Below are 24,819 nucleotides of genomic sequence, written 5' to 3'. Positions count from 1 at the left end.
GTGTTGCACAAAATATTGCTATGTCACATATTTGCTGCATTTCCGAGGAATTCACTCAAAGCCGTGGTGACTTTAACCTGCCAGATGTGGACAGGAGTGAGTGAGCTGGATATGGGGGGAAGTGAGCGGAGGTAAGTGTGGAATTCGTAGGGTGGGGGGAGGATGTGAACAAGTGTGAATGAGGGGTTTGTGGGGGGTAGTGAACCAGGGGGAGTGAGGGGTTTTGGAGGGGGGAGTAAACCTGGGTGAGTGAGAGGTTTGTAAGGAACCAGGGAGAGTAAGGGTTCATAGGGTGAGGGAGGAGGAACCAGGATTAATGAGGGAGTTATGGGTGGAAGGAGGAGGAACCAGTGTGAGGGAGGGTTTCATGGGGAGGGAGCAGAAACCAATCAAGAAGTTGATATGGTTTCACAAGCACTGTCCGGTCTCTACATCTGAGCCCATAACATATAATAAAATTAGAGCTTCTTATTTTAGTTGTTTATAAATTGTAAATTTAGGTATTTATTTTCAAGCTGATTGAGGTTCTTTGTGGGTACCAAAAACTGTTTTTTATCTGTGTTTCTAGTTGAATCAAATACATATATTTGTGCAGCTGAAGAGTGGAAAAGGCACAAAAACAAAGCAGAAGATCCAGGATAGGCAAAGGAGAGGTGAGAGGGTACTAGAGGAAGTGTTGTTTTTCTGGTGTTTATCTCTTTTTTTTAATTATTATTATTATCATGGTTTATTGGTTAAAACCAGCGTGATGGCGTCCATGTATCCGCTACCCACGCATACATGCGCACCTGATTTTATATCAGTGCAAATCTGTGTTCACGAGCGCTGACTCACATGCATAAGGGGGCCAAATTTTACAAGAAGCGTGCGGTGAAGCGATATGCCCTTTCCCCAGTTCCATCCCAGTTCGCTCCAATAAAGGAGCGGACTGGGAGGGAACTTCCTAAACCCCTTAGCTAACCTGCCTCCTTTTTCCCTATCCACCCTGACCCCTAACCCAGCTAAATTTTTTTGTTGTTTTAAAACTTACCTGCTCAAATCCCCACAGCAAGCGCACATCCCGGCCACGTGCATGTCTGCCCCGTCTTGGTGCGTGCCGGGTTTTTAAAATTGGGCCTTAAGGAGGTAATTTTAAAAGGTGTTATACATGTAAATGTAACATACTATCATAGCAATTTTAAAAAGCCATTTACGCATGTAAGGTGCACTCACACATGAATATCCTATGGACAATTCAATGGCATATATTGTAGCAATTTTCAAAATTGTATTTCTTTTTTAAATTAAATCTTTATTGGGTTTTCATTTAATACAATGAAATACATGGAAATATACACTGCAGTCAGCAGCATATTAATGAAATGTATACAAATAAAAAACCAGGCTGCAACATATTGTATAAACATAATAGGGAGAGCATTACCAAAAAGAAAAGATACATTGTATCATACAGGAAAAAAACAAAACAAGAGAATAAGGAGTAACTTACCAATTCTCTATAAGCCTAATTAATCACCCCAAAAGCTAAGCTTCCAACCCACACTCCATACTTTTATTAACAATAAAAGATGCTAAATGCAAAGGGTCTATGAAAATAAACTTATTAGATTGTAAAGTAATGAAACGCCTACAAGGAAATTTTAGAAAGAGGCTCCAAGAGCTAGCACTTTACTTTTCAAAGAAAGGAAAGTCTCCAATTTTCAAAATGTTCATAATGTAAAACCCAACGTTAAATGTGTAAATGCTTTTTTAAAATCAGAAACCCTAAATGAAACATCCTGTTCTGGTCTCTTCCTGCCATGAGGTTCTCTCTTTTCAGTTGCTGAACCCACTTCTCATTAGCTCTGAACATATATACTGAGGACACCACAGATTATAACATGAATCCTTTCTGTAGTTCCTTTCATGGGCCCGTTCATGCTGTCTTTCAGAGAGGCTGCTCCTTCTAGCCATATATTTTGAAAGCTGTGATATAGTGCTAGTCACTGAAAGGGCAAAGCCTTACTAATCCATCTTTTGCTTCAGTAGCCTGATCAGCTTAGAAAAACACTTTAGAAGAGCTACTTTCCAGTGTGAGTGAGGTTATTCCTTCCCTGCTGTAGGATGAGCTGGGGAACATCTTTAATCTGGAAGTCCTTAGTAGAATGGGATATGCTTTCCTGTTTTTCTAAGGTTTCTTTGCCTCTAGTATTGGGACCTGAAGTCAGCCATCTGGTCAACAGTCCTATCTCCGATTCTGTGAATAAACAATGCCTCCCAATCTCTTCATTTTTTTTATGAGCTGGAGGGCTGCTACTTCAAGGATACTGGAGCTCCCTCTCTGGATAGAGTGTGAGGTTATGAGAAAAAGGACTGTTATGCCCGTCGGTCGCAGAAGGCTGCGACTGCTATTGCTCACCTCTTGCCGGCCTGTCCACCCCTGTTCCCGGTTCTCCCTGGACGGCATGGACGCTGCCGACCACCATCTTGCCCTTGGAGCTCCTTAGGCGCATGCGCGCTTCCGGGTCAGTCTTATCCACGTCATGGCGGGAACCTCGGGGGCACGCCCCCCCCCCCCCCCCCCCCACCCGGATGACGTCTTTCATCGTGGACGCTTAAGCCGGCTGGCCCTGTCTGCCTATGACTTGGCAACGAGTTCCCTCATTGCTGAATCCGCTTTGCTCACTAAGGACTTCCGTTCCAGCTCCTGTTTCCTTGGCGTGAGACGTCCCGGGTACCCGCTCCTCGGGGGCCACTTCCTCATCTCTGGCTATCCGCTCCTCGGAGGGCCATGTGCCTAGGATCGCTGCCTGCCCCGCTCCCCGGGGCTTTCTCTGGAACCATCACTACTTCCACTGTGAGTACTTCACTTGCGGACCATTACCGTATTCTCACTACTGAGGAACCCTCATCGGTGTACCCCGCTATGCAGACCACTACCGTATCATCTCTACTGAGGAACCCTCATCGCGGACCACTACCGTACCATCTCTCCTGAGGGTATACCCCACTCCACAGCCCCTGTGGCACCTCTGTGTCTGTGTGACTTTCTTGCCTGCACTCCCCGCTCCGCGGGCAGTGCCTCTCTCTCTCTCTTCCTCTCCAGTACCTGCTGACCTGCACACCTAGCAGCTGAGACCTGGCCTCCCGACGGTGAGGCTCACGGGGCTCCTCCCTGTGGGAGGTACCATCCCTCACCTAAAATACATAAAATAAAATAAGAAGCTAAGGTGTTTCCAAATCCTTGCACTGGTCAGTGGAATCTGAAAAGTGGTTGAGCAGATGGTATAGTGAACAGGCCTCGACTTATCAATAGGCATACTTGGCCTGTGCTTAGGGCAGAAACGATAAGGAGGCATCAGGCTGGCTGAAGATTTCCTGCCTCCCATCTCACTCAGCAGAGAGCAGCCCTATACTTCCTGATCCAGCCCCTCCCTCTTAGGCAGCATGTCAGGAACAGAAGGAGAGGAGATGAGCCGGAAGTAGACATAGCAGAGCAAAAAATGAACTACTCTGCTCTCTCACCCAATAAAAAAAAAAAGATGCAGACACAAGCAAGCTTACCAAACTACTTTATCTTTATAATGTGTAATGGACCCTCTAGTGGAATTGCTAGCATGGCCCTGGGTATTCCTGTTTCAGTTAGTGAGGTATAGATTAACCAGTGAAGGGAGGCCCCATTCTGTACTGCCCCTCTCTTTAAGGGTGCTGGAAGGTCCAAACCCTTTGTGAGGGTTTTATAAGCACTCTCTCCTGAGAGCTCTGGGGGCAGTGTGAGTTACTTTTCAAGTTATTGGAGGTGTTGGAAGTTTTTTTTCCTAAGTTAGATTTTTGGGTCTGCTCTTAGGACTCCAGCAAACCCTGCTGGGAGTTTGTGAGTGAGGTCAGGGACCTGCCCTGCTTATCCACTCCCTAGTGGGTAGGGTCTGCAGGTCTGCAGGTTGATTTTTGGGCTTAAAGAAACATAGTATAATTTAATTAACATATAAAAAATAAAAAGCAGTAAATAGAGATACAAATTCAAACCAATAATTAAAATAACAATAAAAAAGTAACAAATTATGATAATACTAACTAAAAACATTCTCACAAATAAAATTAAAATATACAGCATATAAAATATGCATCTGTTTCATCACATATAGAGATACTACTTCCTAAGGATTTTGCATGTAGCTTTGAGGACAAGATTCGAAACATTCATTCTGGGTTCCATTCCATCTGCTACTGTGGGCTTTTCCTTGCCTTCTACCACAACTAGCAGCATTTTACAAGCAAGCCTTCGGTGTTTAATTTCATTACAGCTGCAGGTTTAGCTTTATTGCTCAAACAGATGAATTCTGCATCATCTATTCATGATTTTCCTTTTAAATTCATAAAATAAATGCTGATTTAGAACTCCTGCATCCGTTAGCAGCAATCATTAACGTTTAGAATTAGGTATTTTACCTACTAGTCTAAAAGCAGCCAAAGTTTGCCCCTTCTTTAAAAAAAACACATTTAGATTCTGCTAAACCTGAAAATTACAGACCTGTCTCCAATCTGCCTGTATTATCAAAAATCCATGAGAAGTTTGTCCATGGACAACTTACTTTCTTGACAGAACGCTAGTATTAAACCCTTAGCAATCATGTTTTTGAAAAGGCTTTTGTACTGAAACAGCCCTTACTGCACTGATTTCGGAAATCAGCTTAAACTTGGACAAAGGTTTTGCTGTCTGCATTGTTTTTCTCGACATTAGCACTGCCTTCGACACAATAAACCATCAGCTTCTTCTCAACTGTCTATTTGACATTGGTATTCAGGACTCTTCCCTTCTCTGGTTCAAATCTTTTTAGAACAAAAAAACATTCCAAATACATTGCAATTCCTCGATATCATCTATTCACTCACTTACTTGTGGGGTACCCCGGAGTTCAACTCTTTCTCCTACTCTTTTCAATTTGTTTATCTCTCCACTCGCAATTTTGATACACAATCCTGGTTTCAGCAGCTACAATTATCTGGTGACATTCAGATTCTTGCTAGTATTGATTTAAAAGGGGGGAACCTCTTACTAAATTCAATATTTGCCTCTCTGAGATAGCCACTTGGCTTCGGTCCTCTAAATTTAAAGTTAATCCTGAAAAATCGGAGGCTGTTTGGTTCACCAGAAATAGTGATCCAGTGGACTTATCTATGCCTATCATAGTTGGAACTCCAATACCTCTGAAGAATATAGTCACTTCCTTAGGGGTACACTAGATTCTTCACTCAAATTCTCTTCTTAGGTCAGTGATCCTATTTTTTCTTATGGTTCATTAGAAGACTCAAAACATTTTTAGAAATTAAGGACTTGAAGACACTCACCCATTCTCATATACTCAATAGACTAGACTATTGCAATGCCATACTACATGGACTCTTTTCCAACCAAAACCTAGATTCATCATATCACTATAAATATAGTGGAAATAGTGCCCATGATAAAATAAGGGACATCTATTTCCTTTTACCTTGGTCTTTTGTCTTCTTTGTTGGAGTGAAAGTTTTTTTGTTTGTTAGTCCAGTTTGTTTGTCTGTCTTTATGGTGTGGAGGTGTGGTGGTGAAGGAGTGAGAAGGAGTGGTGGTGGTGGTGGAGGAGTGAGGAGGAGTGGAGGAGTAAGGAGGAGTGGAGGAGTGATGAGGTGAGTGGAGGAGTGAGGATGTGCATGGAGGAGATGTGCAGAGGAGTGAGAGGAGGAGTGAGGTATGTGGAGGAGTGAGGAGGTAAGTGGAGGTTGTGGAGAGGATGGAGTGTGAGAAGTGTGGGGAGAGAGGTGTGAGGAGAGGAGGAGGGGGAGGAGGGAGGACGAGGGAGGACAAGAGTGCTAGTGGAAGGAGGAGTAGGAGGAGGGACAGGGACAGGAGTAGAGAGAGGCAGGAGGGAATGGATAGGAGGAGGTGGGAGGGAAAGGGGATAGGCAGGCGAGGACGGAGGGAGGAGGACAGCAGGATAGGGATAGAGAGAGAGGGCAGAGGGGAAGGAAGTTGGCAGGATAGGGGCAGGAGGAAGGGAGGGGAGAGGGGAGAGGGGAGTGGGAGGGAGAGTGAGGAAAGGGAGGACACCTCTCCAGAAGCGGAAGTGGCACTCGCTTCTGGCAGGCAGGCAGCAGGCCACCCTCGTCTCGGGGCTATCAAGTTCAGCATCCAGTAGAACGACATGGTCTTTGCAGGGGTCCTGCAGCACTATGCAAAGCTCTTCGGTAAACAGGCAGCCAAGACCTCAAAAGCAGCCAAGGGCCAGATATGGCACAACATAGCCCAGGGCATCACCACGGGCAGCGGAGTACTACAAAGCAGGGAGCAGGTGGCGCACAGGTGACAGGGGCCAACCAATGGCACCGGTAGCCCCTGTCACATAGTAAGGGCAAAGAGCCACCGGCGCCATTTTGATTACTGGCAGCCGCCGGCCCGAGAGGGGGAGATCGCTCTCAGGAACCCCCCCCCAAGTCTTGGGGGGGGGTCGGGATGGTGGGAGGTTGCAGTTAATTAAATGTGAAGGGTTGGGGTGGGTTGGAGGGGGTTCGGGACAGCCATCCCTGTACTGGCATGGCTTGGGGATATGTATAATGCGTGAAAGGTTAGGGTGATCCTGAAGGCTGTCCACTACAGGGATGGCAGTCAATCTATGGAAGTCTTCCTGGTCCCAAGCTCCAGCAGCAGCAGCCCTCTAGGCCCTCTGCTCTTCACCTGTGGACATTATGGACAAAACAATACGCCCTCACTCATCGTCCCTAGTTGTCACACAGCAGCTCTCACTCTGTGCCAACAGTCAGGAAGTACACAGCGATGTGGAAGGGAAAGGTAGGTTACTGTACAAGTGAAGCACTTAAAGTGCTAAGCAAAGCCTGTCCCCTACATTCTACAGCACATATGGGCACCCCACCTCTTTGTATGCACAAGAAAGCTAGTGACCATATAGCAGAAATAAGGTAGCCCTACCCTGCCACCGTTTACAGAGGACAAAGTTAGTGTCAAATTATGCGGCCTGGGCTGGCAGTCTCTATGTAAACTTTGCATGATATGATCAACTGAGGGGAGGCTAAGGAGACCACTGACTGGAAAAAGAGACTCTCAATTAGGACTGGCACCAGGCTTTTGCCATCCATCAATCAAACCAACCCCTCACACACACACACACACACACACACACACAACTCCCTGGATAGGATATTTCAGAACATACTGCAATGAAACCATCATCATGCAAACCATGAATCAGCTCATCATCGATGGCATTAGGTGGTCATAGTCACTCCATGTTCCATCCATCACAGCATCCCCACATTCAGTGGACAGCTTCTTAATACCCACTTCCTCCCTCCCTAAAGTGGCAAACCTCAGTGATAGCTTAAGCTCTGGGTAGCCTGCACAGCCTCTACTAGGCTCACTCCAAGTATTAGGTGGAAAAGCATCCATGTGGGGCGTGGGGGAGCATTGTGCATGACAGACAAATGTCAACTAATACGTGCATGTAAGACTGCATATCTGACGTGTGACATTGGCAACTTTCACACCTCCGCCTCTCTCTCAACACTAAGTATAAACTGTGAGCGTACTAAGGGAATTGTTAGAGTGCAAGGCATGAGGCCATTCATGCCCATATGCTCAACTGTCAAATGCGCCCCTTCTCAAGAGTGCAAGCATTGGATCATTGCTGTGCAGAAGCTGTGTGTGCAAAGTGAATGCACACACACACTGCCTGTTCTGGGATATTGATTGCTGTGGTGAGGGAGGAACCTCTGAGTGCAACAGTACCCCCAGACACAGAGATTGACAGGGACTATCACACAGTCACACACTTATCTTTTGAGTATGGACTACTTGCGGCACTTCAGCACCTACACATGGGCAATGTGTACGTTCCTGAAATGTTTGTTCTCAAACCACATTGCTTGTCCCAAACTTCTAATGAGGTAGTCTGAGTACTTCCTCAGCACAGATTACGTATACCTGGCCATATAAAACATGTCTGTCAGAGGCATATATGACACATACTTTGTCTGAGGAACTGACATGGGCCCCTTGAGGGCTTAGGTGGCACTAAATGGGTGTCCGGCAAGACACCAACACTGAAAGGCCATCAGCCATCATGGCAATCACATGAGACCTCTGGGAGCAGTAGGCCTATACATTCAGCACTGTGTATCGTTCACTATGGAGGAAGCTTGTAGGCTCATTAAATCATCAACTGACAACAGTTTCTCTAGCCAAAGCTATACAAACAGTAGATCAGTGACAGTGTAGAAGCACACCTGCCCTGCTCACCACTAACTGTAAAAGTGACTTACACCACATGAGGTACAGCCTAGAAGATAGCAGCTCTTCCTGATTCCCCACAAGTCATGACAGGAATGTCGATCAGCAAGAGCCTGCAACTATGAAAGCACAGAAATGTGTAGGGTGATGTTGAAAATGGAACTATCTGCAAGCTATTTGATGCAGGAGTGCTCAGCCTATGTGCTTTAAGGGTGGTCACCAATCACACAAGGACTGTAAGAAATACTAGCTATAGCTAAAAGCAAAATACTCTCCATAAATTTAGGGTACATACCTACATCTATACAGCTGCACTGCATGCCTATCAGTGAACCAAAATAGTCACGGGCCTTAGAGCACCCTGACATCTCTTTATCTGAGTAAGGCTAACTGTGATGGCTGAGTTGAAGCCAGGAGGTTCAAACACAACTTACCTTTGCCTTCTATGATGGTTACCTTTGCTCAGAAGAGATGTGGTTGCTATAAGAGAGCTTAGAATCTATACTGTGACAGTGACATCTCAGATGTCATTGGAAAATACAAGTGAAGGCAGGACACCATCTGATTCCCAATCCTGCCTTCACAGAGCCAGACGTGCATCCTGGTGTTGGCTACCCGAGAAGGTAATAGAACCTAAATGAGATAATGATGGGCAAAGCCCTCACCTTCTGTACATGATCATGTGTACATTACATTGCATTGTTAGGTGTAGTATGGTGCATCAGTGTCAGGGAATGTAAGGGAATATATGCTACTACAGCACTCTGATGTCTGCAATAGGCTTGCCAACTGGTTGCAAATTTCAGGACAGTTAAATCCGGTCCTGGTTAGGAACCCATTACATGCTAGGATTTCATCGATCTTCCCTATAGTTTTTCTGAGCGAAACCAAGACTATCAATACCTGCATGCATGGGAGCAATACCAGGACTGGATCAACATGACCTGTAAATCTGGATCTAGTTGAGAAACCTAGTCTGCAGTAGCTCTGAAACTGGTGAGGCTGTGGTGTCAGCTGTGTCTTATCACTCCCATGTGACAGTAAGCCTACCTAGTACAGGTGTATGACCTCACATGCACATGTTTCTCTACTACGGAATGAGGCAGTAAATTGAGAAATCTGTCAGTGAAACTTTAAACTGTCTACCTGTACTTTTAGGTTTGCCTTTAAGCTTCAGAGGTATTTGAGATGTACAGCATTTCTAGAGCTGAACTCTCCATGCTCCAGGAGTAGCTGGGGTGGCATGAGGGCCGGAGGAAGCACTAGGCAAACTAGGCAGGGGCCTAGGGCACCAGGGTCCCAGGGGCAGCAGCCGCAGCAGCAAGAGAGAAGAGACAGCTGCTGCCACAGCAGCGGTAGTGGCAGCTCAGCAGTTGCCGGCAGGATATTTCACCGACGACTGAGTGACCCGTCCTTCGCGCCCCCTACCAGCTCGAGTCAAACTAATTTGACTCAAACCAGTAGTCAGATCAGGTTAAGATGGACAGTTCACTCGTCAGTCGTCGGTGAAATATCCTGCCAGCAGCTGCTGAGCTTCCAGTCCCGCCGCCACTGCAGCAGCTATCTCTTCTATCTTGCTGCCGACCGATGAGCGATCCATCCGTCCTCAACCAACCTGACTACTGGCTCGAGTCAAACTAGTTTGACTCGAGCCGGTAGGGGGTGGCACAATGAGGGAGGGTGAGCGGGCGCAAGGCAGAAGATTCACCTAAGGCGCTTTATACCCTTGCACTGGCTCTGGGTGGCATCACACTTGTGGCATTATCTCATCAACATGTGAGCACTAGGATGGGGGTCCACTGGAGAGGGGTGGCAAGCCACACGGTGCCAGCTAGGCCACAAACTGTTGTGCCACACATGCATCTTTTAGTGTCACTATCGAGCAGAACACATAATGGCAGCCACATGTATTTGATGTAATCTTTACTTTCACAACTGTTTTCCAACTACAGTCTACTGCTCCAATGTCAAGATGAATCCTGAGTAGATATACATGTTTTCTGTAACACAGTGACCTTCACAGAGAAGCAGTGAGAGAAAGAGAGATGATAGAGAGGAGAACAGCTGCTAACAGTCTACTGGCCTCCCTTCCCTGGAAGAGGATGTGGTAGGTGAGGATGTGGTAGGTGATGGCTGCCACTCAGCATGGTGTCCGCGAGTCATGCGGGGAAATCATGGGGGAGCCGGGGGAAGATCAGGAACTAAATTCATTCGTAGTCTATGGCATAGAGCAATATTATGGAAGACACAGCAAAGCAGCATTATATCTGCAACTTTGGGTGGGGCATACATTAAAGCTCCACCCATCTTGTCCAAACAGCGAAAGCGACTTTTGAGATGCATTCATTGACAAAGCGGGTAGCACATAAGGCCTCATTGTACCTCATCTCTGCCGGCTTGTTGGGAATGGCAAAGGGAGCAGGTCCTGCAACTGTACCCAGAAGTGAGCCGCCTACCATGTCGCTGCCTGGACCCATAGAAAGAGCCCACCTGGGGTCATCAAGGCTACCCAACACTGATGACATCATCGCACCAGGGGCCTACTAAAGGAGACGCCCAGCAGTGTGCACCACTGGCTCGCCCCTTATGCTGAGTTTTTGATTGCTGTTTTGCCAGCTAAGGATGGGGTAAAAGAGGAAGGGAAAGATTTCTTTTCCTTCCTTAGCCTTTAGCTCAACTCCTATTTCTGGTTCAGTGGATCACCATGTTATATACTCCAATTCATCTCTGCATGAAAACATGAGTACAGATCTGGAGGATACCTCCTTGAGTCCTGAAGATCGATCTCCACCTCCTATTCTGGTTATGCCAGCTAATATATCGCAAGAGGGTTTTTTTGATCAGGTAACTGTAATTACCTCTCCTTTGCTGGGACACACTGACTGCTTATTGGAATCAAATATTGAACTGGCAAATGTCAGGAAGGAAGTCATTCCAATTCCAACTCCTATGCAAGTTTCCATTGGTGGTGCAATGGGGAGAGACAAATTTGTCACCAACACCTTAAGGACATTTGGAAATTTGTTGTGGGTATAGATTCTAAATTGTCTAGTACTGTTACTCAATTATGGCAGTTTTCCAGGGATACCAGCAATAAACTGCAGGAAGTGTGTGCTACATTTTTATCCTTAGAAACTAAAGTGTCTGCTCAGTCCACCTCTATTACCAATTTGCAGTCAATGCCTAATGTAGGTATAAAAGACAAGATATTGCTTTATGCTAAATGTGAAATACTTGAAAATGGACTTAGGTCTAACAACTTTCATCTGTTGAATTTTCCTCATTCTGTTGTGATCGTCGCTGCTCGATGTCTCCACTCTGCCCTCCTAACCTCCTTGGTGACTCCTTCTTGCTCAAATGGAAGGTTGGCTGCCACGGCGTCATTCTGCCGTCTTCCTCTGGCGTCTCCGGAGCGGCTCAACGCTGCAATCCGCCATGTTTCACAAGGCCCTAAGGGCGCACACGAGGTGCGACCCCAACTGATGTACCAGCAATGGCGCAAACCTCAGGGGCATCCCCCTGAGATGACGTCATCAGTACCGGATATATAAGGTCTTAGAAATCACTAACTAATCGAGTTAGCAAGGATTCATTCTACGCTACTCTGCCTCCTCAGACTTACCAGGGGTACCCACTCCTCAGGGGCCTTGCTCTCTCTTTATTTTTCAGGTCACAGTCTGGAACCGGTACTCGCTCCTCGAGGGCCCATGTTCCCAGACTGGTTGCTGAATACTTATTCTGCCTGGAAGTCATCGCTGCCTACTACACCAGTGAGTTACCATCTCTCTCCCAGAGCTTTCCCTGGAACCAGATACTCGCTCCTCAAGGGCCTAACTCATTCCAACACCTGGACTACTTCTAGAGACTATTGTGTGAGTTTTACCATCAAGGTTCTGTTCCTGAACTCTGCATACTCTGCTTACTCACTATATTCAGCTTCTCTACAGCTCAGTTATCCAGGATCGCTGTTCCAGTACCTGAGGGACTACAGCCCTGCTGGGCACTTCCAGCTCACTACTGCCACCTCTGGTGGTTCAATATACTGTTTAATAAAAGAACTAGTGTGTGTCTGTCTCCATACTCTGAGCCTGCCCAGTGATCCCTCTCGGGATCTTCCCCCGGGGGCGTGGTTATCTGCCACCGGCCCAAGGATCCACCCACAACTACCTCAAACACCAACAGATTGCTAACTCCATGGATCCGGCACAACTCAGTGCTTTGCAGGCCATACCGGGCCTGGCCCAGCGCATTGTGGAGCAGCAAGATGCCTTGGAGAAACTTACTTCAGCGTTTCATCAGCTACACACACAGAAGATTCAAGGCACAGCTTGCAACCAAGAAGGTCAGTTACAGGAGGTAACTTTAAAAACTGCTGTACCACTGGCGGCTCCTATCCGCTTTTCTGGTGAAATCCAGAAGGCCCGGGGCTTCTTAAACCAGTGCTGCATGCACTTTGCCTTACAGCCATCTTTATTTCCAACGGTTCTTTCTAAGACCACCTACATCCTTTCATACCTGGATGGTAGGGCCTTGTGTTGGGTATCTACCTTGTGGGAGCACAAGGACCCCACTTTGCAGAACATAGAAGGATTTATGGACTTGTTTAAATCCGTTTTCAATGACACTGCTCATACTGCTGTAGCCGGTTCTACTTTGGTGGAACTGAAGCAAGGCAGGAGATCATTGGCTGAATTTGCCATTGAGTTCAAAACTCTTGCGGCAGAACTTAGCTGGGACCCCAAATGTCTCAAGACACTCTTTTGCAGAGGCCTGGATACCCGTTTAAAGGATGAGCTGGCTGCTTGCGAAACACCTGACTCGCTGGACGAATTAGTAGCCTTGGCCACTCGGATTGATCATCGGCTCTAGGACAAGATGAAGGAACTCCGGCCCAAGGTGTTACCTGGGTTGAAACAGGCTAGTGCCATATCTGCACCTCGGATGGTTCCAGTAATTTATCTGTAGATAAAGATGAATCAATGCAACTTGGTCATGGACATTTTACTTCCAAAGAAAAATGACTTCGGAAGAAGCGCGGTCTTTGCATGTACTGTGGTCAGCCCGGCCATAATGTCTCTACATGCTCCATTCGTCTGGAAAACAGACGGGCCTAAGTCCTGCAGGAGGACTGTTCTTAGTCCATACCGCGCCCACTTCTCCGCTTTCCATTCCAGTCTCTTGGACTCATGACCGGTCATGGTTCAGACTCCTGCCTCAATGGACCCAGGGGCAGAAGGAAACTTCATTCGCAGACATCTAATGGAAGACGTGAGGAGTCCCTCCATCAAGCTGGAAGATCCACTACTGTGTCATCTTTTGAAGTGGTCTATGGACGTTTCCCAACACCGCCACTTCCACTGAAGCTCAGTGATGTCCCAGCAGCTCATCCACTGCTGCTGATATTCATAACGCTTTCCACGCTTTCATATAAAACCACTCATACTCAGCGAAATTTCTTCCAAAAGATCCACCTGTCTTCAATGCAGAAGACGACTTAGAATTCAAAGTTGAAGAGGTCTTGTATGTTCGTAAAAGAGGCAAGACTTTTGAATACCTTCTAAAGTGGGAAGGTTTTGGTCCTGAAGAAAACTCTTGGGAGCCTCAGACCAATATTCTGGACAAAGAGATGCTTCATCAGTTCCACCTCACGCATCCTTCAAAACCTAAGCCTGGTACCCGAAGAGGAAATCGCCCTTTGAAGGGGGTTACTGTTGCGATCGTCGCTGCTCGATGTCTCCACTCCACTCTCCTCACCTCCTTGGCAACTCCCTCTTGCTCAAATGGAAGGTTGGCTGCCACGGCATCATTCTGCCATCTTCCTCCGGCACCTCCGGAGCAGCTTGATGCTGCAATCCTCCATGTTTCACAAGGGCCTAAGGGCACGCGTGCGGCTTGGCCCCGACTGATGTACCAGCAATGACGTGAACCTCAGGAGTCCCCCTGAGATGACGTCATCAGTACCGGATATATAAGGTCTTAGAAATGGCTAACTAATCAAGTTAGCAAGGATTCATTCTATGCTACTCTGCCTCCTCGGACTTACCAGGGGTACCCACTCCTCAGGGGCCTCGCTCTCTCTTTGTTTTTCAGGTCACAGTCTGGAACCGGTACTCGCTCCTCGAGGCCCATGTTCCCAGACTGGTTGCAGAATACTTATTCTGCCTGGAAGTCATCACTGCCTACTACACCAGTGAGTTACCATCTCTCTCTCAGAGTTTTCCCTGGAACCAGGTACCTGCTCCTCGAGGGCCTAACTCATTCCAACACCTGGACTACTTCTAGAGACTATTGTGTGAGTGTTACCATCAAAGTTCTGTTCCTGAACTCTGCATACTCTGCTTACTCACTATATTCAGCTTCTCTACAGCTCAGTTATCCAGGATTGCTGTTCCAGTATCTGCTGTTCCAGTATCTGAGCTGAAAGTGCCCTGCCGGGCACTTTCAGCTCACTACTGCCACCTCTGGTGGTTCAATATATTGTTTAATAAAAGAACTAGTGTGTGTCTGTCTCCATACTCTGAGCCTGACCGGTGGTCCCTCTTAGGGTCTTCCCCCGGGGGCGTGGTCATCTGCCACCAGCCCAAGGATCCACCCATAACTACCTCAAACACCAACACATTTTTGCCTGATTTCAGGGGAAGAATACATTAAGAAGTATGTGGTTGAAACATTGCAATTCCTGCCAGAGAAGAAATTCCTGTTATTTAATTTCTATTATATACCTGATAAAAAGATAACACCTGGTAGTGAGGAAGGGGATGCAGATGTTTTGCATCCTGTTTTGAGTCCTGATCTTTCTTTATTTTTGCAAACTTCCTTTGCATTGACCGCTGATAAAGAATTGTTCTTTAAACAATATTTTAAATATAAGCATAATTTATTTTGTGGTCAAAAGGTAGATGTATTTAGGGAGACACAGATTAAGAAAAAGCAATTCTTATAACTTAAGCCTCGCGTTTTGTCTCTAGCAGCTATGTACTGCTTAAAATTTCCATGTAAATGTATAGTAAGATATAAAAAAAAAAAAAGTTTCTTTTTGTGGACCCAATGCACCTGGAGACATTTTGTCTTCTTAATAATGCTAGCTACTGATTGTAGAGGTAGAGATTAGCACTGTTTGAAATGTTCCTTTAATGGCCAGTTCCAAGATAATGTGGACTGTACTTAGAAAGATGTGGCTTGCTTTCTTTACCTGTACTGATCTCGTATATGTATATTTTTCCTTCTCTTGTTTTATATCATGTTTCATGTTTCTTGTAATATGATTTAAATCCAATAAGGATATAATTATATAAAAAAATAAAATGTCTGGAAATTGTCCAGATTTTAACCCTCCAAGCCAGCGCAGCAGCCACATTTCAAACCCGTGCCTGAAGTGGCTGTGGTTTAACTCCAAAGTTGGTGCTACACTACTATGGAGGAGTTGCTTGCAGCCTTGCACATGCCTCTTCTCACTGCTGTCTTCGTCAGCTAAGGGATCCCCTCTTACCTGCGGCACAACAGCATAAAGCCCAGCAAGGCATTCATTATCTCTCCTCTCCTGCCCACGGAACAACAGAAATAGGCCCAACACGGCCCGCCGCTTCTTCTCTATCTCACCTTCCGCGCAACAGTAAGAGGCTCAGCAGAGCTATCGGTATCTCCCTTCCCTTCCACCTGCTGACAGCATGCCATACAACAGGAAAAGACCCAATAGGGTCCTTAGCATCTCCCCCTCAACCCACCTATGGCACAACAAGAAGCAGCCCAGCAGGACCTATCCATACCTCCCCTCCTGCTGCGACACAACATAAAAAGGCCTAATGGGGCACATCTTCCTTCCTGCCCATGGCAGGAACAAGAGGTCCAGTGAGGCTGCCAGTGTGCTGAAGCAGAGGAATCCTGGATGAGAGAGCCTATTGAGGTGAATGGAAGGAGAGAGGGGGGAGGAGAGAGAGAGAAGGAGGGAGGAGAGGATAGGGAGCAGAAGGAGAGAGCCTTTATATGTGTGTGGAAGAAAAAGTCAGTGAATGTGAGAGCCTGTCTGTGTGGGAAAGAGAGAAAGTATATAAGGAACATAAAGTGCCTTGTGTGTGTGTAAGGGAGAGAGAGCCAGTGAGTGTGAGAGAGCCTGCGTGTATCTGTGGGAAAGAAAGCCAGTGATTGTGAGAGAGAGAGTCATGAATGTGAGAGATCCTGTGTGTGTCTGAGGGAGAGAAAGTGTATATGAGGGAGAGTGCCTGGTATATGTATGTAATAAATCTGCTGTTAGACTGCGAGTGGCAATCTGTTCTTATAGGCTCCTAAAGAAGGAGGAGTCAGCAATCTTGTAGTGTCTCAGATATCGTCCTGCTAAGGAGTAGCAATCTGTAATGAATCTGATATAGTTGTGGGTGGATCCCTGGATTGGTGGCAGATGACCACGCCCCTGGGAGGAGATCCCGAGAGGGACCACTGGCTAGGCTTGAGTATGGAGATAGTGTTGCATTCATGCCTGTTCTCCCCCTCGCTCCACCCTCTCTACCTTTGTGGCGACTCCCTTCGGGTCTGACAGACAGATGCTGCCGCAGCTTCTCCTCACCACTTCTCCCTGGAATCCCCGGGCTGGCCTGACGCGGCGGATCCGCCATGTTCCTGATGACGTAAGGGTGCGCGCGCGCACACATGAGCTCCAGAGTTTGTACCGGCAAGGGCGCGAACCTTGGGGGCGTCCCCCCGTAGTGACGTCATCCGCTTCTAACTTAAAAGGTCTTTGCTTGCAACTACGAATCAAGTTAGCAAGGGGAATTCTTTCTCCGCTGCTCTGCCTCCACAAACTTACCTAGGGGTACCCGCTCCTCGGGGGCCCCACTCTCTCTTCTTGATTTCAGATTGCTAAGACGGGATCCGGTACTCGCTCCTCAAGGGCCTACGTCCCTGAATGCTCAGAAGACTCCTGATTACCTGGAAGCGATCGCAGACGTGAACACTGTGAGTTCTATTACAGATAGGAATCGGTACTTGCTCCACGAGGGCCTATGTTCCTATTCTCCGAAGACTCCCTTCTGTCGGATACCCTGTCACATGGTAAGGGCAAAGGGCCATCGGCGCCATTTTTATTTGCTCAGTCAACGGCCCGAGACCGGGAGATCGCTCCCGGGACTTCCGCTAGATCAACAGGTATTTGTAAAACGTTTTGGGGGTTTCGGGAGGGTGGGGGAAGCTAAGGGGTCAGTTTTAAAGGGTCGGGGTGGGTTTTTTGTTTATCGGCTCGGGTGCAGCCGATAAACAAAAATGCAATCGGGCCTCACTAAAAAAAATTAACGATGTGAATCGGAATCGGAACCGATTCCGGTTCCGATTCACATCTCTACTGGACACCCGTGTAAAGGATGAGCTGGCTGCTCGTCAGACACCTGACTCGCTGGAAGAATTAATAGCCTTAGCTACTCGGATTGACTGGCGGCTCAAGACAAGGTGAACGAACTTAGGCCTAAGGTGTTACCTGGGTTGAAGCTAACCAGTGCTCCTGCACTGTGAGGGGGTACAGCACCTCCTGCTGTGGAGAAGAATGAACCGAAGGAACCTGGTCACGGTCACGACCTCTAAAGAGAGAAGATTTAGAAGGAAGAATGGCCTGTTCATGTACTGTGGTCAGCCAGGCCATGATGTTTTTGCTTGTCCTATTCATCCGAGAAACAGACAAGCCTGAGTCCCGGGGGAGGACTGTTCTTGGGCTATACAGCATATATATCTCCTCCACTCTCTTGTCCAGTCTCTGTGATCCCTGAACCAATGACGGTTCAAACCCCTGCCCTGAAGGACTCAGGGGCAGGAAGCAACTTTAATCTTAGACATTTTGTGGAAAATCTGAGGAGTCCATTCAACAAATTTAAAGATCCACTATTGTATCACAATTTGAAGTGAGTCTTGGATGATTGTTTTTACCACCACTTCTTTTGAGGATCTTATCAACATCACCAGCAGTTTTTCTATTTCCTGCTGTTTTCATAGCAGTTGCTATGCGCGCCATAGCTAGGTGGCACTCTACATCTTTAATGTCTTCCTGGATTACAATTTTGAGATATCCATTACATTCTACCCACTTGGAAGTCGTGCTGAAGGTCTACAGTACTGTTGATTCCAAAGAAGAAGATATCTCTATTTACCAGCCTGGTTGTCTGCTGGTGCTACCATCAGTTCCAAAGAAGAAGACATCTCTAGCTACCAGCTTCCGCAATTGGTTCTTTCGGAAGTTGTGCCCTACTACCTATGGGACTGTTGATTCCGAAGAAGAAGATATCTCTGACTATCAACGTTACGTTTCAATTACTCGGAAGTCATGCCCGGTGGTCTATGGCACTGTTGATTCCGAAGAAAAAGATATCTTTGACTATCAACTTTACGTTTGGATTACTCGGAAGTCATGCCCGGAGGTCTATGGCACTGTTGATTCTGAAGAAGAAGAGATCTCTGATTATCAACTTTACGTTTGGTTTACTCGGACATCATGCTGGAGGTTTACAGCACTGTTGATTCTGGGGATGAAGATATCTCCAACCATCAGCCTATTTGTTTTGCTGGCATTGCCATCATCTCTCTTCCAGCATCCTGCGGAAGAGCCAATCAGAAGTGGATTTTGGACAAGTTTCTACATCACTACTTCCACTGAAACCTTAGTGATGTCCACGGCAGCCCTCTCATTACTGCTGACTTCATTATACACTCTGCGAGATTCTTAAAATCTCAACATCCATCTATCCTTGTGAATATTCGAACTTGAATTCAAGAATTTAGAGATCCTGGATGTTTGAACGTAGGCTGAGTTTTGTTTGCCTGTAAAGGGCTTTGGCCCCGAATCCATCTTTGGGAGCCTCAGACCTATTGGATAAAGAGATGCTTCATCAGTTCCATCTCACGCATCCTTGGTACTTAACCTGGTACCAGAAGAGGAGACCGCCCTTTCAAGGGGGGTACTGTTGCATTCATGCCTGTTCTCGCCCTTGCTTCTTAGTGGTGACTCCCTTCAGGTCTGATGGACAGATGCTGCCGCGGCTTCTCCTCGCGGCTTCTCCCTGGAATCCCCGGGCTGGCCTGACGCTGCGGATCCACCATGTTCCTGATGACTTAAGGGCGTGCGTGCGCGTGCGCTCCAGAGTTTGAACCGGCAAGGGTGCGAACCTTGGGGGCGTCCCCCCGTAGTGACATCATCCGCTTCCAACTTAAAAGGTCTTTGTTTGCAACTACGAATCGAGTTAGCAAGGGGAATTCTTTCTCCGCTGCTCTGCCTCCAAAAACTTACCTAGGGGTACCCGCTCCTCGGGGGCCCCGCTCTCTCTTCTTGATTTCAGATTGCTAAGACGGGATCCGGTACTTGCTCCTCGAGGGCCTACGTCCCTGAATGCTCAGAAGACTCCTGATTACCTGGAAGCGATCGCAGATGTGAACACTGTGAGTTCTATTACAGATAGGAATCGGTACTCGCTCCACGAGGGCCTATGTTCCTAATCTCCGAAGACTCCCTTCTGTCTAAGATGTTATTGCAGGTACGGAGATCATGAGTCATTATTGCAGATTGCAGATAGGAACCGGTACTCACTCCACAAGGGCCCAGGTTCTTAAATCCCTTCTCAACTCTCTTCTATATCAGAAGCTATCGCATACCTATATCTGGTGCACTACTATTTCAGATTGCAGATGGGAACCAGTACTCGCTCCACGAGGGCCCATGTTCCTAAAACCCTTCACAGACTCTCTTCTATTTTCAGAAGCTATCATATACCTATATCTTGTGAATTACTATTATAGATTGCTGATAGGAACCGGTACTCGCTCCACGAGGGTCTATGTTCCTAATACTCTCCAAAGACTCTCTTCTATTCCAGAAGCCATCTCAAACACAGATATTGTGAATTGTGAGTTCTCATTCCAGACTGCATATAGGAACCAGTACTCGCCTACGGCTCCTGTTCCTGAATATACTGAAGACTCTCTGTTGCATAGAAGCCATTACAGATATCTACAATTGTGAGTGTATCATCCACTACTGGTTATGTATCCAGCATACCCTGTCTACTCACTACCTATAGTCTCTCTCTACAGCTCAGCAACCCAGAGACCACAATTCCAGTATCTGAGGGACTTCAGCCCTGCCAGGCACAGCAGCTCACTACTGCCACCTCTGGTGGTTCTACTTCCTGTCTAATAAAGAACTATCTATGTTTGTCTCCATACTCCAGCCTAGCCGGTGATCCCTCTCAGGATATCCTCCTGGCGGTGCTGTCATCTGCCATCGGCCCAGGGATTCACCAATTTACATTAAGTGTTCCTTCCTTACACTACTAGAGCGGTATTATACAGACTGCCACTCTGTGGGAAGCCAACCACTACAGATCATTAACTTCGCCTACAGAGTATTACAATTGTTAGCTCTTCCCCTTGGCAGGATGATCCATAACAGATTGCTACTCTCTGGCGAACTTATAACAGATTGCCAACTCCTCCCCTTGGCGGGGTGCTCCCTGAGGAGCAGTTTCTAACAGATTGCTACTCCTAGCAGCAGGAGATTGATAACAGTGTGCTAACTCCTCCTTCTCCAGGAGGAGATCCATAACAGATTGCTAGCTCCTCCCTCTACAGGAGGAGATTTCTAATAGATTGCTAACTCCTCCCTCTCCATGAGGAGATCGATAACAGACAGACACATATTAGTTCTTTTATTAAACAAGTTTTTGAAACCACCAGAGGTGGCAGTAGTGAGCTGATATGCCCGGCAGGGCTGTAGTCCCTCAGGTACTGGAACAGCGATCCAGGATGGCTGAGCTGTTGAGAAACTGTAGAAAGTGAATAGGCAGAGTAGGCAGAGTTCATGAACAGAAGTAGATGACAAAACTCACGTAAGGTCTCAAGGAAGCTCAGGAGCTGGAAAGGTTTAGGCCCTCGATGAGTGAGTTCCTGGTTCCAGGGAAAGCTCTGAGAGAGTGATGGTAACTCACAATTGTTTGTAGCAGCAATAGCTTCCAAGCAGTAGAGAATCTTCAGAGTGTCCAGGAACATGGGCCCTCGAGGAGCGAGTACCGGTTGCTATTTGTAATCTGAAGTAAAGAAAAAGAGCGAGGCCCCCGAGGAGCGGGTACCTCTGGTAAGTCCGAGGAGGCAGAGTAGCTTGGGGGGAGTAGTCCGTAGGTAGCAAGACACATTCCCATACCCAACCCTTTGCTAACTCAGTTAGATAGTGAAATAGAGACCTTTAAATATTGGAAGCGGATGACGTCATCTCAGGGGGACACCCCTGAGGTTCGTGCTCTTGCTGGTACTTCAATCAGAGCGCACGCCCTAGGTATTCAGGCAACATGGCGGATCTGCAACATCGAGCCAGTCCGGGGACGCCGGAGGGAGATGGCATGGAGACACCGCAGCAGCCAGCCATCCATCAGACCCGGAGGGAGTCGCCACAGAGGTAAAGAGAGCGGAGTGAGGACGTCGAGCAGCGACGGTCGCAACAATGTATGAGGGAGAGAGAATGAGTGTATGTGTGTGTGTGTGTGTGTGTGTGTGTGTGTGTGTGAGAGAGAGAGAGAGAGACAGAGAGATAGCCAGTAAGTGTTAGAGCCTGTGTGTGTGTGTGTTTGAGGGAGAGTAAGTGAATGTGAGAGAACTTGTGTGTTTGTCTGAGGGAGAGAAAGTGTGTATGAGGGAGAGTCAGTGAGTGTGAAAAAGCCTGGTGGGGTGAGAGAACCTTTGAGTGTGTATGTGTGAGTGAGTGAGGGGAGTGAGGGGAGTGTGATAGAAGCCTGTATGGGTGTGAGGGAGAGACAGCCAGTGAATACATGAGAGCCTGTGTGTGTAAGAGAGAACCAGTGAGTATGTGTGAGAGAGTCAGTATGTGTATGAGGGAAGGAGAGAGAGTCGAGTATGAGAGAGCCTGTGTGTGTCTGTGGAAGAGAAAGCTAGTGAGTGTGAAATCCTCTGTGTGTGTGTGTGTGTGTGTGTGTGTGTATTTGAGGAAAAGAGAGTCAGTGAATGTAAAAGAGCTTATGTGTGTGTGAGAGAAGTAAAGCCAATGAATGTGTGAGAGCCTGTGTGTGTAAAGGAGAGAGATACAATGAATGTGTGAGAGCTTGTGTGTGTGAGCGAGAGAGAGAGAGAGAAAGCCAGTGAATGTGAGAGAAACTATGTATGTAAAGGAAAGAGAGAAAACCAATGATTGTAAGAGTCTGTGTGTTCGTCTGTGAGAGAAAGGAGTGTGCACGAGAATCAACATGTGTATGAGACAGAATAAATATGTATATTAGGGAGTTTGTGTATATGAGAGAGGATAAAGTGTGTACCCTCCCTCTCTCCCTCTCCCCCACTAATCAACAACTGAAAATCAAAAAACTCAGGTATGGAGAGCTGGGGTTTTTATTTTTATTTTTTACCCCTATTAGATATTGAATGTTATTAGATGTGTATGCTGTTTTGACATTTATTTATTTGTTTATTTATTTGATGAGTTTTATATACCGTCATTCAGTAGAGCCATACATGTTTTATTGATGCTTGGTAGATTTTTTTAAATGTTAATATGAGTTATTAATTATTAGATATTAGCCAAATAACTGTTTTGAAATGTGTATTCTTTTTATTGGAATGGTTTCAATATTAAGGTTTTTATATTTCTTGGTTTTATTATTTGTTTTATGAGGAATGAAGATGTTTGTTTTTTCCATTTTTGAACTACATATTGTACAAAGGCTGGCTTGTTGCAGTTTCCAGTTCTGTTTTTGTCTGCACATTTCTATTTATACTTTATGGTCTCTTTATTCTCTATTTGGTGAGAGTTTGTGTTCTGCATGTGTGGCGAAGGTGAGGTATTCTACTAGCATGTACTTTTTGTGTAGGAATCTATAGCAGCTTGGCTTGTTCTGCTCTCCTAATTAGGAGATGAATTGGTATTTTTTGGACCTTGTATAATATTTGCAGTATTGCCTTTTCTTAGGTAGGGTTTTTATTTTTTGAGTGCTGGCAATTAGTGTGGTTTTGGTTTGGGAGGAGTACTATATTGTAATTGTAATTCAGTTTACTTATGGCTTTCTGGTGGCCAAGCCTACACCCAACACATGTTACAAAAGACCTAAATCCATATGGGTTCCAAGTGTCTTTTCTGCAGAGTTTTCTGGTTGGCCCCACAGCAATGCATGTAAATAGAATGTGCATATTGGAAGTGATACTTTTACCTCAGAAGACTGTACTTTGAATGTCTTTTTCTGTGTAAAATCTGTTACAATAACTGCATAACCTTTTAATTGTGTGTGTAGGGAGGGCTGGGGGCAGAGGGTCACACAAGGCTGTAAACTTTGCGTAGGCCCTAGGACATCTAATATCCTTGTACCAGTCCTGGGATGGCAGTGGAGGGTCAAGGTGTGTGATATAAGGTAAAAAAAAAGAAAAAGATAGGTTTTCCTAATGGTGGGGGTGGCAGTTGTTAAGTAATTGTAGTTTTCCTGATTGTTCTAATGGAATGCTATTGGTATTTCTATATTTGGGATCATTTGGTTGCACCACACTTTGTGCACAGTTTTCTAGTAATAAAGCCATTAATAAAAGTTTAAAATAGCTGTGTGGAAGGACATAGGCGAAAAGTTTACTCTGTGACTGTGTATCCAAGGGTTCAGAATTTTCACAGTTTAAAGTTGGCAACCCTACCAGCACCAAGTACTACAGGAACAAATGAGTAAACAACAGGCCTCCTGGCTAGGGCTGGTAGAAATCCTACAAGTAGTTATAGTCCAGCCTACCCAGGCGAACCCCATGATACCTCAAATAGGCCTCCGGGGAAGACCCAGACTGCTTCCTAGTGAATTTTGAAAGAACCGCTAGGCAGACAGGTTGGCCTGAGGCTGCTTGGACCACCTATCTGGGAAATTTACTGACAGGCAGCAGCCAAGCTGCTTTTTAAGCTGCAAATCTGGATGGAAGGGCCAGCTATGCAGAGGTTAAAGCTGCCATGCGAGAGAGAGCAGGGTACACCCCAGAAGCATACCAAGAATAGTTCCAGCAGGGAAAACTTCATCCAGGAGAGAGTCCACAGAACCTCTTCTATTGTTTATAAGACATAGAATGGAAGTGGCATCAGCTAGAATGGAAGACTGGCACAGAAGTGGCCAACCTTATTCTCTTAGAGCAGTTTGTAGAGGGTCTGCAACCAGCCATGCAACAGTGAGTGCGTCAGCATTCAAAGCTTACATTCAAGTCTGCCATAGAAGCTGTTGATGCCTTCCATCAAGCACAACCAGGACTGGAGCCCCCCAGACTGCAAGGACGGTCAGCACTGGGTCCTAAAGTCTGCAGAAGTGAAGTAAAATGTCCAGAGAAGGGACGATCACTGGGTCTAAATTCACAGGCATGCTTCTACTGTTGAGAGAGAGAGGACATGTTGCCATGGAATGTCCCTGGATTGAGAATACATTTTGAATGGCAATCTAATGATGCCTCACAGCTGTAATTTCATTGATATTTCTTGTTTAGGGCTTAGTGACTGTTATGGTTTTGAGGTGTTTGGTGGATTCTTAGGTGCTGCAGTGATGGCCACTCCCACAGGGAGGAGCCCCATGGGGAAC

General features: G+C 46.4%; 1 long non-coding RNA gene across 12 annotated transcripts in view; it reads right to left on the bottom strand.

Annotated features, from left to right (window-relative positions):
- The window catches only part of LOC115090657, a 117,965-nt gene that overhangs the window by 37,566 nt on the left and 55,580 nt on the right, over positions 1–24,819 (bottom strand). For 2 of the 12 annotated variants that reach the window (XR_003856447.1, XR_003856452.1), the window contains one exon: positions 1,031–1,116. The exons of the other annotated variants lie outside the window; for them this stretch is intronic. This is a non-coding gene — a long non-coding RNA (uncharacterized LOC115090657). The remainder of the gene's footprint in view (positions 1–1,030; positions 1,117–24,819) is intronic. 12 annotated transcript variants of the gene reach the window in all.

Source organism: Rhinatrema bivittatum, chromosome 4 (assembly GCF_901001135.1).
Source record: "Rhinatrema bivittatum chromosome 4, aRhiBiv1.1, whole genome shotgun sequence".
In the NCBI taxonomy this organism is placed as follows: Eukaryota; Metazoa; Chordata; class Amphibia; order Gymnophiona; family Rhinatrematidae; genus Rhinatrema; species Rhinatrema bivittatum.
The sequence above is the reverse complement of the archived record's forward strand: the minus strand, read 5'-3'. Positions and strand labels throughout refer to the sequence as shown.